The 20,610-nt window shown below is 40.0% G+C and overlaps 1 pseudogene; it reads right to left on the reverse strand.

Annotated features, from left to right (window-relative positions):
• Positions 1-18,850: 18,850 nt before the first annotated feature.
• On the reverse strand, positions 18,851-19,624 carry LOC118574550 (annotated as a pseudogene).
• Positions 19,625-20,610: the final 986 nt, after the last annotated feature.

The following is a 20,610-nucleotide window of genomic DNA, read 5'->3' on the forward strand; positions in this document are numbered from 1 at the left end:
GGTAACTGTCATGCCTATGAGATTGGGCTTGGATAGGAGCCCTTAAGACCTGAGATCTGTATGTGCCAGCTCTCTTGGATCCTGGATGCTGAATACTGGAGGTAGACAGAGCAGAGTTCTCCAGAGAACACGGCTGGACTGCACTACATCTTTCCTGGACCCTGTAACCTATCCCTTTACTTGTAAGTTACCCCCAAAATAAACCTCTCTTTTAACTATGTAGAGTTGCTTTAATACTTCCACCAATATCTGGGGCAAATTCCAAAGGCCTGGGTAGATCCCACCCTCAACCTCCTCTCTGGCTGCTATGGCAAGCTTTCCACACTTACCACACATTCCTATCCATTTTTCCTGTCTCTCTTAAAACTCTTCTACCTCCTGTGGTCCAAACACTTACCCATTCAGCCCTTAACTTCCAGGTACTTTTTCTTCCTTTCCTTTGCTTCCTCCTTCCTGTCTGTCAGGCACCTAAACACACCTGTAGTGGGTAGCCATTCCAGCCTTGGCCTGGAAGTTCCGACCCCCATTGAGGCTTCAGTAATGGTCACACCTACAAGGCGGGGCTGAGAGAGGACGCTGTAGACCCAGGGTCAAAAGGAGAGGCAGCTCTTGGTTCCAGGACCCTGGATGCTGGAGGAAGACTGAACATAGTTCTCCAGAGAACACCGCTGGATTGCATCATACCTTTCCCAGACCCTGTAACCTACCCCTTCATTTGTAAGCTACCCCGCAAAATAAACCTCCCTTTTAACTACGTGGAGTGGCCTTAATAATTTCACCAATATCTGGTGCCTAATGTGGAGTAAAAACCCATGACCCTGAGATTAAGAGTCTCATGCTCTACCGACTGAGGTAACCAGAACAGGAGAAACCCCTTGATGAAGAGAAGTAAAAGATCATCCACCAATGTGACATCTCTTCAAGTTGTAAGAAAAATTTAACAATCAAAGGTTGGAGTAGGGTTCTGTTTTTGTCTTTCCAGGATAATGGAAATACCCATCTTCCAGAAATCATAAAGCCTTGGATATCCAGATATTTACAGCACAAAGAAATAATCTATTGGTACCAATCTACACAGGGTAATATATCACTGTCTAACATCTATATCTCTATCAATCTAGAATAGTTGTGGTTCCAATTCAATTATAAACCATGCTGGTTTGGAGATGGAATTGGCTCACTCCTTCTCTAAACCCAAGCATATTGATAAAAGAAAAGGTTGAGAGATTCTTCAGTCCTATATCAGAAGAGCTCTCTGATGTGAGACACAAGGAAACCAATAATAATGGACCATTGTCTTTAAGATTCTATTTCTCTCCATGCTTACTCTTGATTTCTCTGAATCCTTTCTTACATGTCATGTCATCTTTAAATCCAAACCTTCAATTCTGATAAAAAAATAAGTTTTTCCAATAGCAATCTCTGAAGTCTCCAGAAGGAAGATGGGGCCCCAACAACAACAACTCTACCCAATCCAGAATGATGCCATGGTAATCATCATCATAATACACATCTTGCCAGAATTTCAGATAATCTTACCCATTACTCTGAGGGTTGCTGCAGAATCTACAGTTAGTCTAACTGAGATTTAACTACCTGAGCTTTCTCACAATACCCAACAGAGACACCATCGCCCCCTAAACAGCCGGAAGCAATTCTAAGAAAATGACACCCCTTCTCCCTAAGCTTTCATATTTCTCAGAGTTATGGATGATGCTTCTAGGGTTGGGGGTAGAAGAAACTATTAAACTCAGTACTTTCCTTAAGGAAGAAAAGTCTCAAAAAAAAGGGAAAAGAAGGAATGGAGTGGATAGGTATAAGATATTATAGTATACTATCATATACATTAGTAAACAAATTTAGTAAAATCGCAGCCTTAGATAATTTGCACTGTAATTTGCACTGTTATGAATTCTTATATGTTGATACAAATATAAAATTTTGTATTTCTTTTTAAGATAATTTGTATATTGATACAAATACAGAACTATATTTGCTATAATGTACACATATTTTTACTCTTATTTGAAATATTTGTATATTGATACAAATGTAAATTTATATCTGTCATACTGTATGAATGTTCTACTTCTGTTTAAGATATTCTGTATACTGATATATATTTAGGATTATTATCATATTTTATATTGCACTACACATTCCTACCTCTGTTAAAGATATTTGTGTATTGTCACAATTTTGAAGTCATTGTCCTTTTACTGTACATTTGCTTACAGACTGTTTGCCTTGTTTACATGAAGCCTTAGTCCTTAGGTTGTTTAGGTAGGTAAAACTTACAGATTTATTGTCACCTATTCTTGTCATCTCTATACTTATGTTAGTTACGTTATACAGATTTATAAATGCTTAGGTTGGATGGACAGGTAATCTTTTAACACTTCATGGATCTAGAGAATATGGCATTTAAATAACTTAGAATTCTGTTGACCTGAGACACAATTGCCCCTGGCAGCACCAATTTGATCCCGAGAGAATGTTGGGCTTTTAAGACATTTCCATTTGGAAGTTTGTCTTCTTGGCACAAAATGGCCTACTGGGCAAAGAACTGCCCTTGCCTCAACTGCTGACAGTACAAATGCTGTCCTTTCTGGACAAGCGGGACACAAGGAAAGCAACCACTGTACTCTGCCAAGACAGGGTAAGATGGTCTTTCAGAATTCCTGCTTCTGAAAAAGGTCTGTCAGATACTCTAGGCCTGTAGCCAATTTGAATGCACCAACGATGCTGAGAAACATTAGGTGACTGTCCAGGCTGCCAGCTGTCTCTGTCTACTCTTGCAAGACTCCCGAAAGTTGCTTGTGTCCTTCTCCCATTTCTTAGGTATTATTATGTTCCTTCTCAGGTCTTTGATGAGGTTGAAGACTAGCATTTATAGTTACAACTTAGTATGTGTATATATATACAGCTTTTGGAATGATCTTTGTAACATGCCACCTACCCATGCTCTAGACTTCCCTGGAGTTTAGTATGTGATTTTTGCTTAATATTGTTTGCATTGATTGTAGTTCCAACTTATCTAGGTCATTATCTCTCATTACTCCTGGACAATATTTGATAACCATTTCTTTGTATATAGTCGTGTATTAGATAAGAACCTTATTTAGACAAAAGGGGGAGATGCAGTGGGTAGCCATTCCAGCCTTGGCCTGGAAGTTTCAACCCCCATTGAGACTTCGGTAATTGTCATGCCTATAAGGCAGGGCTGAGAGAGGATGCTGAAGATCCAGGATTAAAAGGAGAGGCTTTACTTGGTTCCAGGACCCTGGACGCTGGAGGTAGATGGAACAGAGTTCTCCGGAGAATACCGTTGGACTGTGCCATACATTTCCCAGACCCTGCAACCTATCCCTTCATTCGTAAGCTACCCCACAAAATAAACCTCCCTTTTAACTATGTGGAGTGGCCTTAATAATTTCACCAATACTCACCTGCAGATTTCCATATAACCCAGAGCACCTCTGTAGTTCTATTCCTGAAGAAAGGGAGCAGCTGAATCTGGTCTCTGTTCCCTGGCAAACTTAGTCCCCAGACCACCAAAAAACCACTGTGAATGAGGTGTTTCCCTCCCTTCCTGTGTGGCAGCTTCCTGCCCTAGCCTGAGGCTTCCACAGTCTCACCTGGTTAAAATAGATGTCACACTGTCCCCTGACCAGCTCCCTTAGGGTGCTGCTTCCAAGGCTGTGGACGCACTCAGAGGGGCTTGGAGCTGCACCTGCCGGTAGACCTCCTGTCTTCAGAGGCACTGAGAGGGGTTTGGAGCAGCCTGGACCTCTCCATGCCCTGAAGCTCTAGGAAGTAACAGGAAGAATTGCCTATCCTGCCTCCTGCTTCTTGCTTACTTGGCACCTACTGGCAGCTGCTGCCAGCCAAGGCCTTCGGTGGGACCTGCTTTGGAGCTATACCACCGCCACCTGCTGGCTGAAACGTGCTACTGCACCCCCAAAACCATTGAAAGAAAGGTAAGACAGGCAAGCCAGTGTTTTATTTCAAGTAACTAACAAATTTTCAGTAATTCTTATAATATGGCTGACAACTTTACCTCACAAGAATTTTAAAACTTTTTTCCTATATGATGAATGACATTTTCCTGGCAATATGCAACCTTACTAAGGCATATCTGGCCTGTACCATTTTAGCATTTACTGTATTAATTCACACAGCGTTCAAACACTGGTTTAATAATAAGAACAAAGATGAGTCATTATTGGGACTGATAAGGGCTTTAAAAGGTAGCAATGAAGGCTTACATAAAAAGATTATTTCTTGGGTTGGGGATTTAGCTCAGTGGTAGAGCACTTGCCTAGCAAGGGCAAGGCCCTGGGTTTGATCCTCAGCTCAAAAAAATTCTCTGGAATATGCTAGCCAAGATTTATAGAATAGTAATAAAGATTTATAAAACAGGGTCCTTAGTTCTGTAATCTGCTAACTTAATACAAGTACTTCAGTCCATTAATAATAAATGTATAGCCAAAATTGATTTTATTGATAAGTATAAATATTTAATGGATAGAACAATAACTCTCCAGGTTGAATTTGTAGCTACTCAGACACTATATAAGGGAGAAAGATTATCATTAACTGATAAGAGAAGGTCTATGGAATTATGTGTTTCAGAAAACATAAAAAGTTGCAGGATTCCATGAAAAATCAAAAATTCCTTACAAGAAAGAGGTTCACTCCTTAGAACAGACCCTAGGTTCTCATTTACAAGCCCTGGAAGAAACTCTCAGTAAACATGACAAGGGTCCTAATAAGCAGAATGGCAAGACCATACCTATTGTAACATCTCCAAATGCTTCTCATACAATGGCTTATCCTGTCATCATCCATGAGAGTCCAGTAGATGATACTCACCCTGAGCCATATATGACATATGTATTACAATGAATTTCAATGAGGGACTTTAAAAAATATGAAGGAAACGATAGTTACATAAGGGATACACTCAACATATAAGACAGATGTTAAATTCATGGTCTACCTCACATAGAATCATTCCAGAAGAATGACATCAGTTAATTTCAGGTGTTCTAGAATATAGCCAGCAGTTACCATGGAAAAGCTGGTTGAAAAAACAGGCAAGAAAATTAGAGCAACAAGGTAAACTCAGAGGTTTTGAGATCTTCCAAGATCAAATACTTGGTGAGGGATGTTTCACTAACAGGCATGTACAAGCCACTTAAGATGAGCATACAATATCCCTATACCATAAAGTAGCTCTAAATTCTTGGTAAAAAATTCCAGAACCAGGAAAACCAACTAAGGTATACACAAAGATATTTCAGGGACCACATTAACTCTTTACTGATTTTTTTAACAAAGGTTGACCACAGCTATAACAAAAGCTGTGTTAGATAAATAATTTGAAAATGTATTAACTGAATCCTTGGCATTCGACAATGCTAATAAAGAATGCAAAAGTATACTTATGCCATTAAAAGTCAGATTAGCTCTTTTGGAAAAATGGATTTAGTGTACTAATGGTGTTGAGTCTCTTAACTACAGTAATGAGACTTGTATAGGAGAGGTAAATCCCAGAGGTAAAAGAAGGCCCTGTGATATCAAATGTTTTAAATGTTGTACACCAGGTCATATAAGTAAAAAATGTACATTGGGTGTTCCTAGAAGTAAATACTCCTTCTAGAAATAACCCAAACAGGAGACCCCAACCTCCTGGATTATGTAGAAGATGTGGCAAAGGCCAATATTGGACCAGTAAGTACAGATCAATAATAGATATACAAGGCAACTCTTTACTGGCAGGAAATACCTCAGGGGGCCTTTTGCAGGCCCTCCAAATAAAACATGGTCCAAACATTTCTAGCTACTATGGAGGAAATTCCTCTCCAGAACAACTGAATAAACCAATGCATAATGTAAAGACCGATACTACAATGGATGATAGAACAGCTCTAACAGATGAATGAAAATTTCCAAAGAACACAATAAAACAAATATTTTGACAGACTTCCATAAATGAACAAAGACCAAAGCTTAGAATTCAAATTAATGGCCTTGTTCTGGAGGGCCTGGTAGACACAGGATATGACTATAATTACACCAAAATTATGGCATCCAAATTGGCCTCTTCAAGAGGTAGATGTCCAAATTCAAGGGATTAAAACTCTATCTCAGATAAAACAGAGTTCAAGATGGGTTGAATGCATAGGGCCAGAAGGACAGAGAGAAAGTCTAAAGCCATATGTAACAAATATAACAGAGATTCTTTGCGGTCAAGATCTATACAACAATGGAATAACCCAGATTAAAATACCTACAATTAAAATACAAACCAATACATGTTTCTAGGAATAATATCATAACATGCTATAAAAAACAGTCACCAACCATTCAGGCTGTGCATAAACAGAACACAATTGCTTTTGAACTCTGAGAAGTACCAACTGCCTTACCTTTAAAATGGCTAACTAATAAACCTGTCTGGGTTGGACAGTGGCCTTTGACAAAATAGAAGCTACAAGCTTTAGAACAGCTGATTCAAGAACAGTTAAATGCTCAACACATTAAAAAAATCTACCAGCCCTTGGAATTCTCCTGTATTTGTTATTTTAAAAAAGTAGTCTGGTAATTGGAGAATGCTGACAGATGTGAGAGCTATTAATAAAGTAATTCAGCTGATGGGATCCCTATAGACTGGAATGCCCTTGCCCTCTCTGCTGCCTTCAAAATGGCCTATAATAGTTATTGACTTAAAAGACTGTTTCTTTACCATACCCTTACAAGAAAATCATATAGAAAAATTAGGCTTCATAGTACCTAATTATAACAATTCCCAGCCAGTCAAGACATATCAATGGAAGGTCCTCCCATAGGTAAAAGATGAAAGATTATTGTATATACTAGTTAACAAATTTAGTAAAACAGCAGTCTTAGATAATTTACAATGTTATGTATTCTTATATATTGATACAAATGTAAACTATTTGTATATTCCTGTTTAAGATAATTTGTATATTGATACAAATACAGAACTATATTTGTTATAATATACATATATTTCTACTCTAATTTGAAATATTTGGATATTGATACAAATGTAAATTTATATCTGTCATACTGTATGAATGTTCTAACTCTGTTTAGGATATTTTGTATATTGATATATATTTAGGATTATTGTTATATTGCACTATATATTCCTACCTCTGTTAAAGATATTTGTGTATTGTCACAATTTTGAAGTCATTGTCCTTTTACTGTACATTTGCTTATAGACTGTTTACCTTGTTTACATGAAGCCTTAGTCCTTAGGTTATTTAGGTAGATAGGACTTATAGATTTATAGTCACCCATGCTTGTCACCTCCACAGTTATATTAGTTAGGTTATCCAGATTTACAGATACATGTGTTGTACAGACAGGAAATCTTCAAACACTTCATGGATCTAGAGAATATGGCATTTAAATAACTTAGAGTTCTGTTGACCTGAGACACAATTGCTCCTGGCAGCACCAATTTGATCCTGAGAGAATGTTGGGCTTCTAAGACATTTCCATTTGGAAGTGTGTCTTCTTCTTGGCACAAAATGGCCTACTGGGCAAAGAACTGCCCTTGCCTCAACTGCTGACAGTACAATGCTTCTGACAGCAGGAATGCTTCTGAAAATGGTCAGTCAGATACCCTAGGCCTGTAACCAATTTGAATGCACCAACAATGCTGAGAAACATTAGGTGACTGTCCAGGCTGCCAGCTGTTTCTGTCTATTCTTACAGGACTCCTGAAAGTTGCTTGCATCCTTCTCCCATTTCTCAGGTATTATTAGATTCCTTCTCAGGTCTTTGATGGGATTGAAGACTTAATAGTTATAGTTACAATCTTCTGTCTTAGCTAGAACATATTAAGTATTAGATTCAGGTTCTTCAGGATAGGGTGCCATTTGGAATGATCTCAGTAATGTGCCATCTACCCATGCTCCAGACTTCACTGGATTTCAGTATGTGTCTCTTGTTTGATATTGTTTGTGTTGGTTGTAGTTCCATCTTGTCTAGGTAATTATACCTTATTCCTCCTGCACAATATTTGGTAACCATTCCTATTGTATATAGTTTTGTATTAGTTTAGAACTTTCTTATTTAGAGAAAATGGGAAGATGTAGTGAGTAGCTGTTCCAGCTTTGACCTGTATGTACTACCCCCACTGAGGATTCCAGTAACTGTCATGCCTACAAGGCGAGGCTGAGACAGGAGCCCTTAAGACTTGAGATCAAGATGTGCCAGCTCTTTTGTTTCCTGGATCCTGAATGCTGGAGATAGACAGAACAAAGCTCTCCAGAGAACACTGATAGACTGCACTACAACTTTCCTGGACCCTGTAACCTATCCCTTTACTTGTAAGTTACCCCACAAAATACACCTCCCTTTTAACTATGTAGAGTTGCCTTAATACTTCCACCAATATCCTTGCATACATCCTATTTCACAAATGAGTCTATCAGATACACCAAGCCTGTAGGCTGAAGATGATGCCCCAGTGTTCAGAGAAACCTCAGGTGACTGTCCAGACAGCTGGCTGTTTCAGTCCTAACTCATTTTTTGTAAGCTGCTTGCTTGCACTTCCTGTTTTACTAGGTAATATTATTTCCTTCTCTGGTCTGTGAAGGAGTTGAAGATTAGATAGTTATAGTTACACTTTTCCTTGTCAAGAAATTCAGAAAAGAAACTGACTAAGAGGTGTTAAGTGTATAAGTTTGAAAAACATCCTAACACAGTTTTCTGTTGGTAATAACAGTTAGGACTGAAAATGAATTAGGAGCCAGGCAGTGGTGGCACATGCCTTTAATCCTAGCACTTGGGAGGCAGAGACAGGTGGATCTCTGTGAGTTTGAGGCCAGCCTGGGCTACAGAGTGAGTTCCAGGAAAGGCGCAAAGATACACAGAGAAACCCTGTCTAAAACAACCAAAAAAAAAAAGTGAATTAGGTACATTTTAGACTCACCAAAATGGGATAGATAATGGAATATTTTCTCTGAATTTGTCAAATGCAAATGGAATAGACATTGTTGATGTATTTATTGCTTGTATACATTGTGTATAGTTATAGTACTTATTGTACATAGTTTTTCTTATATTCGTTATAACTTTTATTTTTTAAATTTTTATTTGACAAAAAAGGGGAAATATGGTGATATTTTATTTGTGCTGAAATGTGGTGACATTTTATTTGCATGTTAATAAATAAAGCTTGCCTGGAAATGGGGGAACAGCCATTTTAAGTAAACAAGAAGGCTGGTAGCACATACCCTTAATCCTGTAGCTATCAGGATCTTTGTTTATTCAAGGCCACACTAGGAAACAGAGCTAAACAGGGTGATACATGCCTTTAATCCTAGTACCAACCATAGATGTTTGGAGGTCTGTACAGACAGACAGAAATGGATAGAGCTGTGTAGGAAGAGGAAATGATGTAGCTGGGCTAAGATAGTCAGGAAGTAACTTACATTCGGAAGCTGCAGAGTTGGTGAGGTAAGGTTAGCTGGTGGCTTTTTCAATTTCCCTGATCTAAGGCTTTTACTCCTATATTTGGCTCCATGTTTTTTTTTTTTTATTTAATAAGACCTTTTGGGAAATTCATCTTCACCTACCAACTAAAACAAAGACCTAATGCATCAAAGTCTGTAGTTCTGGAAAAGATTCTAAAGGCACTAACACTACATTTTTGGCTTCTGTAGTTATTATTCTGACTAATTGTTCTTGTTTGCCGAAGTATATCAATCTAGAACATTGTTTTGTGCTTCGAAGCTCGTCCTGAAAACGGCTCGGTGCTACTTTGCCATCCCAAACACACATTGTTATAGCTTGCCAGCTAATAAAGACTTTCTATTGGCTTAAATCCATGTCTGAGCAGTCTTATCTCATAAATACCCCATAACATAGTATGTTCCATCCCTGTGCAACCTGTCATAGTCTCTCTGAGCTCATATGTGTCTGGAAGGCACTGTGTCTTGGTGTCATACATCCCCACTACCTCTTACAATCTTTGTACCTCCTCTTTCTTAAAGGTCCCTGAGTTCTGAGAGGAGGGAATTGTGAATACATCCTATTTAAGACTTAGTATTTCAAGGTCTTTCACTCTCTACACATTGTCTAGTTCTGGGTCCCTGTATTTGTTTATATCTACTGAAGGCATAATCTTCTCTGGCAATGGCTGAACAAAACACTGGTCTGTGAGAATAACAGACTATCATAATTACTCATTTTATTGCTGTGTTCCTTTAGTAGAACAAAATTAATTGGTTTTCCCCTAGGACAATAGCCTATTTAGACTCAGGTTCTTGGCCACTAGAGCAGTATCAGCTTTGTGTTCCATCTCATAAGTAGGTTTTAAATCCAAGCAGATAGTGGGTGGATACTTCCACATCTTTTGTAACACTATTATACCAGTGTAACATATAGGCAGATCAGCATTGTACTACAAGGGTTTTCTAGCCTGTTTGGTGATTAGATTTCTCCTCCAATAGTGTGCATAGTACATTAAAGTACCATGAACACTAGTCAGTACAGGTGAAGGCTCTAGGTAAACACCAACTTGATTCCTCTATATTCAATGCAATATGTAGGGCCATATTCTCAGTCTGTGGAGAGCAGCCACAGACTTGACAATAGCCTATTGGGTTTCCATGGGGCCCCTTTTAACAACAACTCAATTATATGTAAGCCATTGCTGGCACTGCAGGTTCATTTGGTGGTGAGAGATGACTAGCTGGGACTTAGTCTACTCCACTATTTTGTGATTCCATTTGTATTTCTTTCACACATGTGAATATTTTAAGAAGCCTCTACTGTATTAGGTTTCCACACAACCCTTCAATTTGCCCTTAGTTTTAGTTGTTCCTCCCCATATTTCCTCCATTACCACCCTTTATTTCTCCCCCTCTCCATTTAAATCCTCTTGTTTTAGTTTGCTGCCTACCCCCATTCATCCATAATATAGTCTATTTTCCATTTCTCAAGAGATCTTTCCCTCCCTTTAGTTTCTTAATTTTTACCTTGCCTCCATGTTTATACATATAAGAGCCTGCTTACCAAAGATATAGAAGCTGACATTCATATACAAACAAATACATGTCATATTTTTCTTTTGAGTTCTAGGTTACTTCACTCAGGATTCTAGGTTGTCAACTTGACTACATATGGAATTAAGTAAAACAAAAATTTGCTGGGTACACCTGTGAGGGACTTTTTGCTGAATTTGGTTCATTTGAAGTGGGAAGATCCACTTCTAACCCAGATCTTTGAGGAGGACAGACACATCTTTAATACAGATATTTTACATAAGCATACTAAATGCAAGTGTGTGTTTTCTTTTTTTATTATTTTTATAATATTTTATTTTATAATTAACTTGCTTTCACACATCAGCCATGGATTCCCCCACTCCCCTCACCCTACCCTCCATCTTCCCTCCTATCACCCCCAGCCTTCCCCCCTATCCACCCCCTACTCCCACTTCCTCCAAGGCAAGATCTCCCCTGGGGAGTCAGGCCATCCTGGCAGACTCAGCCAAGGCAGGTCCAGTCCCCTCCTCCCTACACCAACGCTGAGTAAAGTGTCTCAACATAGGCCCCAGGTTCCAAACAGTCAGCCCATGTACCAAGGCTTAGGCCCAGATGGAGCTCTGGGAGTCCAATCAGCAGCAAGAGAGAGGAGGGATTGTATGAGCGAGAGATGTTGGGACCATGGTTGGAGGAAGCAACAAATATTTTTTAAGTGCCAATTTCATTTAAAGCATGTTGACTTAAAAAAAAAGATGGGAGAAATGACCAAATTAATGGGCTGGAGAAATGGCTCAATGATAAGAACATTTAACATGCAAGTGACAGGACCTGAGTTTTGATGCACCCAGCACCATCATTCTCTAATGAAAAAAAAAAAGTAGGAGGTTACCCATGCTTGTAAAACTGTGTTGTGTTGGAAGAGACAGGAAGACCACTGGGTATAGGCATATCTCCAGGTTCAGTGCAAGACTCTGCCTTGAAGGAACAAGATAGAATGTGATGGAGTAGGAAACACACACACACACACACACACACACACACACACACACACACACACACACACATTCTAAGTTTTCAACTCCACTCCAGTATCTGTAACTATCCAGAGGTCCTGATCCAGTTGGGAGCTCCTCAGCTATTGGTTCATAGTTCATGTGTTTTCACTAGTTCAGCTATTTGTCCCCGTGATTTTTCCAATCATGGTCTCAACAATTCTTGCTCATACAATCCCTCCTCTCTCTCACCAATTGGACTCCAGAGCTCCATCTGGGGCCTGGCCGTGGATCTCTGCATCCACTTCCATCAATCATTGGATGAGAATTCTACCACAACAGTTAGGGGGTTTGGCCATCCAATCACCAGAATAGGTCAATTAGAGCTTTCTCTCAACCATTGCCAGTAGTCTATTATGGAGGTATCTTTGTGGATTTCTGGGGGCCTCTCTAGTACTTTGCGTTTTCCTATTCCCATGGGGGTCTTCATTTATCATAGTGTCTCTTTCCTTGTTCTCCCTCTCTGTTCTTGATCCAGCTGGGATCTCCCACTCCCCTAAGCTCTCATTCCCTTGGCCCTTCATTACCTCCCTCATGTCCAGTTTGCTTATGTAGATCTCATCCATTTCTCTGTCATTGGGTGATCCCTGTGTCCTTCGTAGCCTCCCTGGAGTTGTGAGTAGCAGTCTAGCTATCCTTTGTTTTACATCTAGTATTCACTTATGAGTTAGTACATACCATGTTTGTCTTTCTGAATCTGGGTTACCTCACTCAGGATGATTTTTTTTTCTAGATCCATTCATTTGCCTGCAAACCTCATGATGTCATTGTTTTTCTCTGCTGTGTATACTCCATTGTGTATATGTACCACATTTTCTTTATCCATTCTTCAGTCAAAGGGCATCTAGGTTGTTTCCAGTTGGTAGCCTGCAGAGTACTTTCCATTTTGAAAGGTACTAGAGTGTAGGGGTGAAGACTCAATGTAGGCAACAGATCAACCCCTCAGTATTTAATGAGTTGTGTGGGTGCTGTCTTTTTTTCTCTTTTTTATTTATTATATTTGTGTTTTATACATTAGCCATGGGTTTCCCTGTCCTCCCCGCTCCTGCCCCCACCAACACCTTCTCCCCAGCCCCTCCCCTCCATTCCCATCTCCTCCAGGGCAAAGACTCCCCTGGAGATTCATTTAGACCTGGTGGATTCAGTACAGGCAGGTCCAGTCCCCTCCTTGCAGGCTGAGAAAAGTGTCCCTGCATAAGCCCAAGGTTCTCTGGATAAGTGAGACAATTGAATAGCTTGAACTATTTGAGGGACCCCCAGTCAGTGGGACCCAGCAGTCCTTAATGGGTGCTATCTTACACAATGGGGTCTTGATGCCAATTTGGGGGGAACAACCTTCTGTCTTGGCAACAGCCTGGGTTATTTGGGGATTTCCATTGAACCCTTTTGGCAAGCAACTCAATTGGCTATAACCTAGTCCTGGTACCGGGAGCTTCTTTGGTGACAAGAGTGGGCCAGTTAGGGCTCTGTCTCCCTCATTATTTGGAAAGTTCATTAAGACTACTTTCATTTTGGGGGATGACGTACAGGCTGCTATCCATCTAATTCAACAATGGCTGGATATGAATGGAAATTTCAAAATTCCAGTAGTTAATCAGTCCACAAGGCTCTATATGTCAGCTGGTCTTCAGTATATGCTGGAATCCCAAAGAAGTAGGTTCCAATACCAGTGAAAGAATGGATGTGCTAGCAAGGTAAAGGCAATCAGGCAAAGAGAAAAAGCTTCCTTATTCTATTTCCTTATATAGACTTCTAGCAGAAAGTATGACCCAGATTAAAGATGTGTCTTCCTGTCTCAAGATTGGGACCAAAGATGTATGTCTCACTACCTCAAAGGTTCAGACTAGAAGCAGATTCACACACTTCAAATCAAACAAAAAAATCTCTCATAGATGTGCCCTCCATTTCTGGATTGTAATTAATTACATATCCAGTCAAGTTGACAACTAATAATAGCTATTACACCACTATCAAAAGGCCACACATTGCTATTATCTCTCCCTGCATTTCCACCCTTAACTGTAATCTCTGCTGCACCTCCCCACTTGGTAGTTTGAGTGTAATTGACCCCCATAAGCTCATAGTGAGTGACACTATTATTATTAAAATAATCCTAAAATGAGTAATCCTATTTAAAAATGGAATACATATCTAAATAGAGGTGTGATGCCATTGGGAGGTTGAAGTAGGTGTGGCCTTGTTAAAGGAAGTGTGTCACTGATGGGATGGACTTTGATGTTTCCTATGCTGAGGATACTGGCAAGTGTGTCAGTCAACTTCTTGTTACCTGAAAGATGTAGAACTCTCAGCTACTACTTCCAGTACCATGGCTGTCTGCATGCCATCATACTCCACATAATGATATTGGACCAAACCTCTGAAATTGTAAACAATCTACCCAAATTAAGTGTTTTCTTTATAAGAGTTGCCATGGTCATTGTGTTTCTTCACAGCAATAAAAACCATAATTAAAGCAGGAGTTAGTACCAGGGACTAGGGTATTGCTGTGATAGGCCTTATTATGCTTTCATTTGAAGGAATATGGACATTAAGACTGTGGATTAGAAAAGAAGTTGAACACTTTAAGTTAATGAACAATAAAGTTCATACTAGTAGAAGCATGGAAGACAATGGTGCCAAAAGTTATTTGAGCTGTGGGGGGTTGGATCAAAAAGTTTCAGAAGTGAAGAATTTTAGTATGTTTCCCAGAAATCTTTCATGTGATACTTTGGTGAAGAAAGTGGCTGCTTTTGCCCTTCTCCAAGAAGTTTACCTGAGGCTACAGTGAAAAGTTTTGGAATAATTCCATTGGCAGAGGAAATCTCAAAAGAGTCTAGCATAGACTCAGTTGTGTGGTTACTAATGATAATGCTAATAAGGATACACTAAAAAAGCAGGCTTAGAAAGAAAAAAAATTGAGGAGAAAAAGGGCACCAGAAACTAGAACAGAGCTAAATCCTGTGTTCAAGGAGGTAAACAGATTAAGAAATGGAATAAAGGAAGTGGTGACTTCAAGGTAAGATCACACCCAGCTAAGTTTCCAACTTATGAAAAGAAACTAAAGAAAAGCTTAGAGCTGTATCTAGAGGGGTACACTTTTAATCTCAGCACTTGGAAGGTTGAGGCTGGTGGATCTCAGAGTTTGAGGCCAGCCTGGTGTAGAGATCCAGTTTCAGGACAGGCAAGCTTAGGCAGTGAAGGACAGAAAGTCAGCGAAGATGTAATTGAAGGAGGAGGGCATATTCCAGCTCCAAAAAGTAGCAGAACTTGGCATCTTTGGTTATTGCTATGATGAGCCTGACCATGTTTTTATTTGAGGTCTATGAACCTTAGGACTGTGGGTTAGAAAAGCAGCTGAATGACTTATTCAATGGACCATACTAGTAGGAGCATGGAAGACAGTGGTGTTGAATGTGATTTGATGAACTGTGGGGGACTTGCTCAAGAAGTTTCAGAGGAGAAGAATTTTAGTATGTTGACTAGAGATCATTCTCATGATATTTGGTGAGTAATGTGGCTGAATTTTTCTTCTTGTCCAAAGAAATTGCCTGAGGCTAAAGTAAAGAATTTTGAATTAGTTCTGTTGGCAGAGGAAATCTCAGAATCCCTTAGTATAGACTGTTGTGTGGTTAACTAATGAAGATATATAATGAAAAGGAGCAGATTGAGGAAGGAAAAATAAATATTTGAGAAGAAATAGGGCACCAGAAAGTAGAATGGGGCTATATTCTGTGTTCAAGGAGATAAATATTAAGAAATGGAGTAAAGGAAGTGGTGACTTTAGGGCAAGATCCCACCCAAATAAGTTTCCAACTTGTGAAAAAGAGCCAAAGAAAAGTTTAGAGCTAGATGTGCAGGAGGAGGGCACATCAGCACTGGGAAGCCAGAGGCTGGCATATCTCTGAGTTTGAGGCCAGCCTGGTGTAGAGATCCAGTTTCAGGTCAGCCAAGCTTAGGCAGTGAAAGACAGAAAGTTGGTGAGGATGTAATTGAATGAGGAGACTATGTTTCAGTCCCAACAAGCAGCAGCTTAAGCCATATGGTTCTGGAGTTAAGGATAAAAGAAAGGGACTATGAAATTTGTCCTTAAGGAAATCTGCTGAGTCCGAGCATGTCTCAGGTCCAGAATGGAAGCCTAAAAAGGGTGTTTCATAAAGCTGTCAAGTTGAAGCCTAGATTGCCTTGGAGAACCCAAGATGTTAGAGATGCCTAAGTTGTGGGGTACCTGCTGAGAGGAGCTTCTAACAGGGAGTGGAACCAGCTCAAGAGAAAGAAGTGTGTTGTAGTCAACAAAGCTAAACAGAATTGGAGGTCTGAAGAGTGTTTTGATATCAGACATGGAGATGCAGAGTTTTCAGTCTTGCTTTGGTTCAGTATTTCCTTGCTATGCTCACTTTCATATGTTTTGGAATGGCAATGCATATCCTGTGCCATTCTATGTTGGAAGTATGTGTGTGATCTGACTTTTGATTTTTATCATTATAAATGATCACATAAAGACATTGCATGAATCTTAGAGGAGACTTTGGCTTTGAACTTTAAAACATTGTTGGGAATGGGATAGACTATGCGGACTTTTGAATTGGACTAAACTCATTTTGCATTTTGCTATTGTTACAAGCTTATGGGGACCAGAGAGTGGAATGTGGTCATTTGAATGTAATTAGCCCTCATAATCTCATAGGGAGTTGCTTTATTGGAATGAGTATGGTCTTGTTGGAGGAAGTATGTTACTGTGGGAAAGGGCTTTGAGGTTTTCTATGCTCAGGATACCACCCAGTGTGTCAATCAAATTCCTTTATGCCTGCAAGATGTAGGACTCTCAGGTACTACTTCCTACATGTCTGCCTGCATGCCATCATGCTCCCTGTCATGATGACAATGGACTAAACCTCTGAAACTGTAAGCAAACCATCCCAAATAAATGTTATCTTTATAATATTTGCTGTGATCATGGTGTTTCTTCACAGCTATAAAAACCCTCATACAATGGGGTAGATGTTAGGGTGGGCCAGCCCAAGGCCCTGATATGGGCCTGGGTTATAGTTGAACTGATCAGCCCAGGCCACTAGGGCAACTACCTCTCAGGTGATGGGCAGAGATAGCTCTCCTATGCCTATGCCATCAGAGTTAGTTGTCCTGTGCCTGTGATATAGGGTGGAGCCAGTTTTCTCTAGTGTAGGGCAGGCAGCTCTCCTGTGTGGATCTGGACCATCTCTCTTGCTCCAGTGTCCAGTGAAAGCCCATTATCCCAAGGCCAGCGAAGGGAAGGTCTGTTTTAGATTGGCCTTCTGATTTCATCATACATGGTTCCTATGGCTCTCTGAGGTCACACGAGCCACAGACATCAACATAGATCCCAGCTGCAACAGGATCACAGAACTAGACATAACACTCAGCAGTAACTTGGAACTTGATGTCATCTTGGCTCTGAGTGAAAGCACATGCCATTAGCATCAGCATGGCTATGGTGGCAGCACAGCCCTCAGACAACAAGTCCACAGACTGCAGCCCTCATCCCAGGTTTCTGTGTAAACTTTGGTGGCAACACAGGCCATGAACTTTAACACAGACCCTAGCTGTGTTTGGAACATGGACCCAGACGTGGTCCTTGGCAGCAGCCAGGGTCCAGACATCACCATGGCCCTAGGTGGCAGTGCAGGGCACCCAGACAGGCATGGCCTTGGTGGCAACATGGTCCACAGACTCCAACAAGGCCACATTTTTTGGCCTAGACCCCAGATGTCCAAGTAGCTCCTGGTGGTAACATGGGCCATGGACTTCAACACAGACCACAGTCTCAGACATGGTCCTTGGCAGCAGCTTGGGCATGGATGACACCCAGACCAGTATGGTTCCAGTGGTGGCATGGATCTTGGACACCAACATGAACACTGATGGCAGCCCAGACACTGGGCATCCTTGTGACCTTTGGTAGCAGCATGGGCCATGGAAGACCACATAGACCCTGGCTCTGGTAGGACAATGGACCCAGAAATGGCCCTTGACAGCAGCCTAGGCCTAGATGTAATGATGGCCTGGAGTGGCCAGAAGCCTTTTATTTGGGAGAGTTTTAATAACTATTTCTATTTACTAGGCATTATATGTATATTTAAAGTGCTTATCTGATTTTTTTACTTCCAATAAGCACAATATTTATTAAACATATCTTCAGTTTTTTTCATAATGTGCAACAAATTACAATATTCTGCAGCCACAAACTATATGCAGAGTATGAAGAAACTATTAATCAGATAGTGCAATCTTTCCATTTATAACTCTACAAGGAAGAACTAGCAAATCAGATCTTACATATAACATCTCACTAAACTTTATACATGGAAATTGACAGACACTGGTTATGCTGTTTGATACAAAATGGCTTAACTTCATCTTCAGAAGACTAAACCCAACATCTAAACATGCCAATATAAGCATCAAAACAAAATATATTCTAACCAACCACAGGAAACAATCTGGTATCAGGAAAGTAGCAAGGATTACACACATTATTTTATAAACCAGAACACAGTTCTAAAAATGAAGTTAGCTGTCTCGATTCAAGGGAATAAAAAAGTCAGTATTGACCATTGATAATCTCTGACCTTGTGGAAACAGTAAAAATCTGATGTAGTGCAGCTACATACAGTACAATTCAGGCGACTTGTTTTTTTTTTTTTTTTTTTTTTTTTTTTTCACTTGGGTTCAGATTGTGAATTCATTGCTCTGAGAAATGGATGGAGGTGAATTTTAGCAGCAATCTTAACCTGACTGCTTGACTGGAGTGTTCTGGATTTTAACATTGGACTTCTCTGCACAACCAGCTGTTGTTCCAGGGCACAATTGCTTTTTAATCTCAGTTGCCATTGTCATAAAAGACTGTTCTACATTCATTGTATTCTTAGCACTGGTTTCCAAAAATGGAATTCCAAGGGAATCTGCAAATTCCTTTGCTGTTGTGTAGTACTAATTTCTTTGTGATAAGGTCACATTTGTTCCCTACCAACAACTTGTTGACATTTTCACTGGCATAGCAATCTATCTCCTGCAGCCACTGTTTAACATTGTTGAATGACTCCTGATCTGTCACATCATGTCACACAACTATGATGCCATGGTCTCCTCTGTAGTAACTGGGGGTGATTGTTTGAAATGTTCCCAGCCTGCTGTGTCCCATATCTGAAGCTTGATTATTTTCCCATCTAACTCTATAGTTTGTATCTTGAAATCCACACCATTTGTGCTGATGTAGCTTTCATTGTACATATCATCTGCAAACCTAAGGAGGAGGCAAGACTTTCCAACCCCAGAATTGCCAATCAGAAGTTAACTTGAGCCAGGCAGTGGTGGTGCACGCCTTTAATCCCAGCACTCAGGAGGCAGACCCAGGTGGATCTCTGTGAGTTTGAGGTCAGCCTGGGCTACAGAGTGAGTTCCAGGAAAGGCACAAAGCTACACAGAGAAACCCTGTCTCGGAAAACCAAAAAAAAAAAGTAACTTGCATAAATAATCACATTTGGGATTCATGCTGTACATGTCACTGCAGCTGCCACCATGACCACATGACCACTGCCTTTGGTGACACAGCTGCTGCCCCAACTCTCCATGCCACAGGTAATGAAAGAGGAGAAATGAGCTAAGCTGTTTTGTTACAGCAAAAGTCAATCCCCTTCTGACCCTTAGAATACAATCAGCAGCTGCCATCACTGATTGCTTCCACCCAAAATGGCCACCAACAAACCCACTTATCTGATCTTGATTTAACTTTGCTAAATGTTATGTATCAAGAAAATTATCCTTTTCTTTTAGATTTTTCAATTTGGAGGAATAAGTTTTGTAAAGTACACCCTATTGATTCTCTGGACTTCCTTGATGTTTGTTGTTATGTCTCCCTTTTCATTTCTGATTTTATTAGTTTGGATATTCTCTTTCTACCTTTCCATTAATTAGGAAATGATTTCTCAACCTTACTGATATTCACAAAGAACCAACTCTCTTTCATTGATTCTTTATATTCTCTTTGTATCTATTTTATTGATTTCTTCCCTGGGGTTGATTATTTCCTGCCAACTACTCATTTTCAATGTGTTTTCTTCTTTTTGTTCTAAAGATTTTGGGTATGCTGATAAGTTACTACAATAAGATCTCTCAAGATTTTTATATAGGCATATAAAGTTACGAAGTTGTCTCCTTAAAACTGCCTTCATTGTGTCCCATAAGTATTCATTTTCATTTAATTCTAAAATTCTTTAATTTTTTTCTTTATTTCTGTCTTGATTTATTTTTCTTTCAGTAGAGTGAGAACAAGTACTTTTAAGATTCCTGCTACATCTGGCGCCCAACATTTGTGGTACGAATTCATGAAATAGCCTCTTGCCTGTGGCCTTGTGAGCCCTAGCTCAGGACAGAGCTACACTTGGCTGGCTGTGGTGGCACATGCCAGTAGGATTTACTGAAGAAGGCAGAGGCAGGAGGATCCCGGGTTGAGGCCGGCCTAGGAGAAGCTTCGGCTGGGGCAGAGA

The sequence above is a fragment of the Onychomys torridus genome, chromosome X (genome assembly GCF_903995425.1).
Source record: "Onychomys torridus chromosome X, mOncTor1.1, whole genome shotgun sequence".
NCBI lineage: Eukaryota > Metazoa > Chordata > Mammalia > Rodentia > Cricetidae > Onychomys > Onychomys torridus.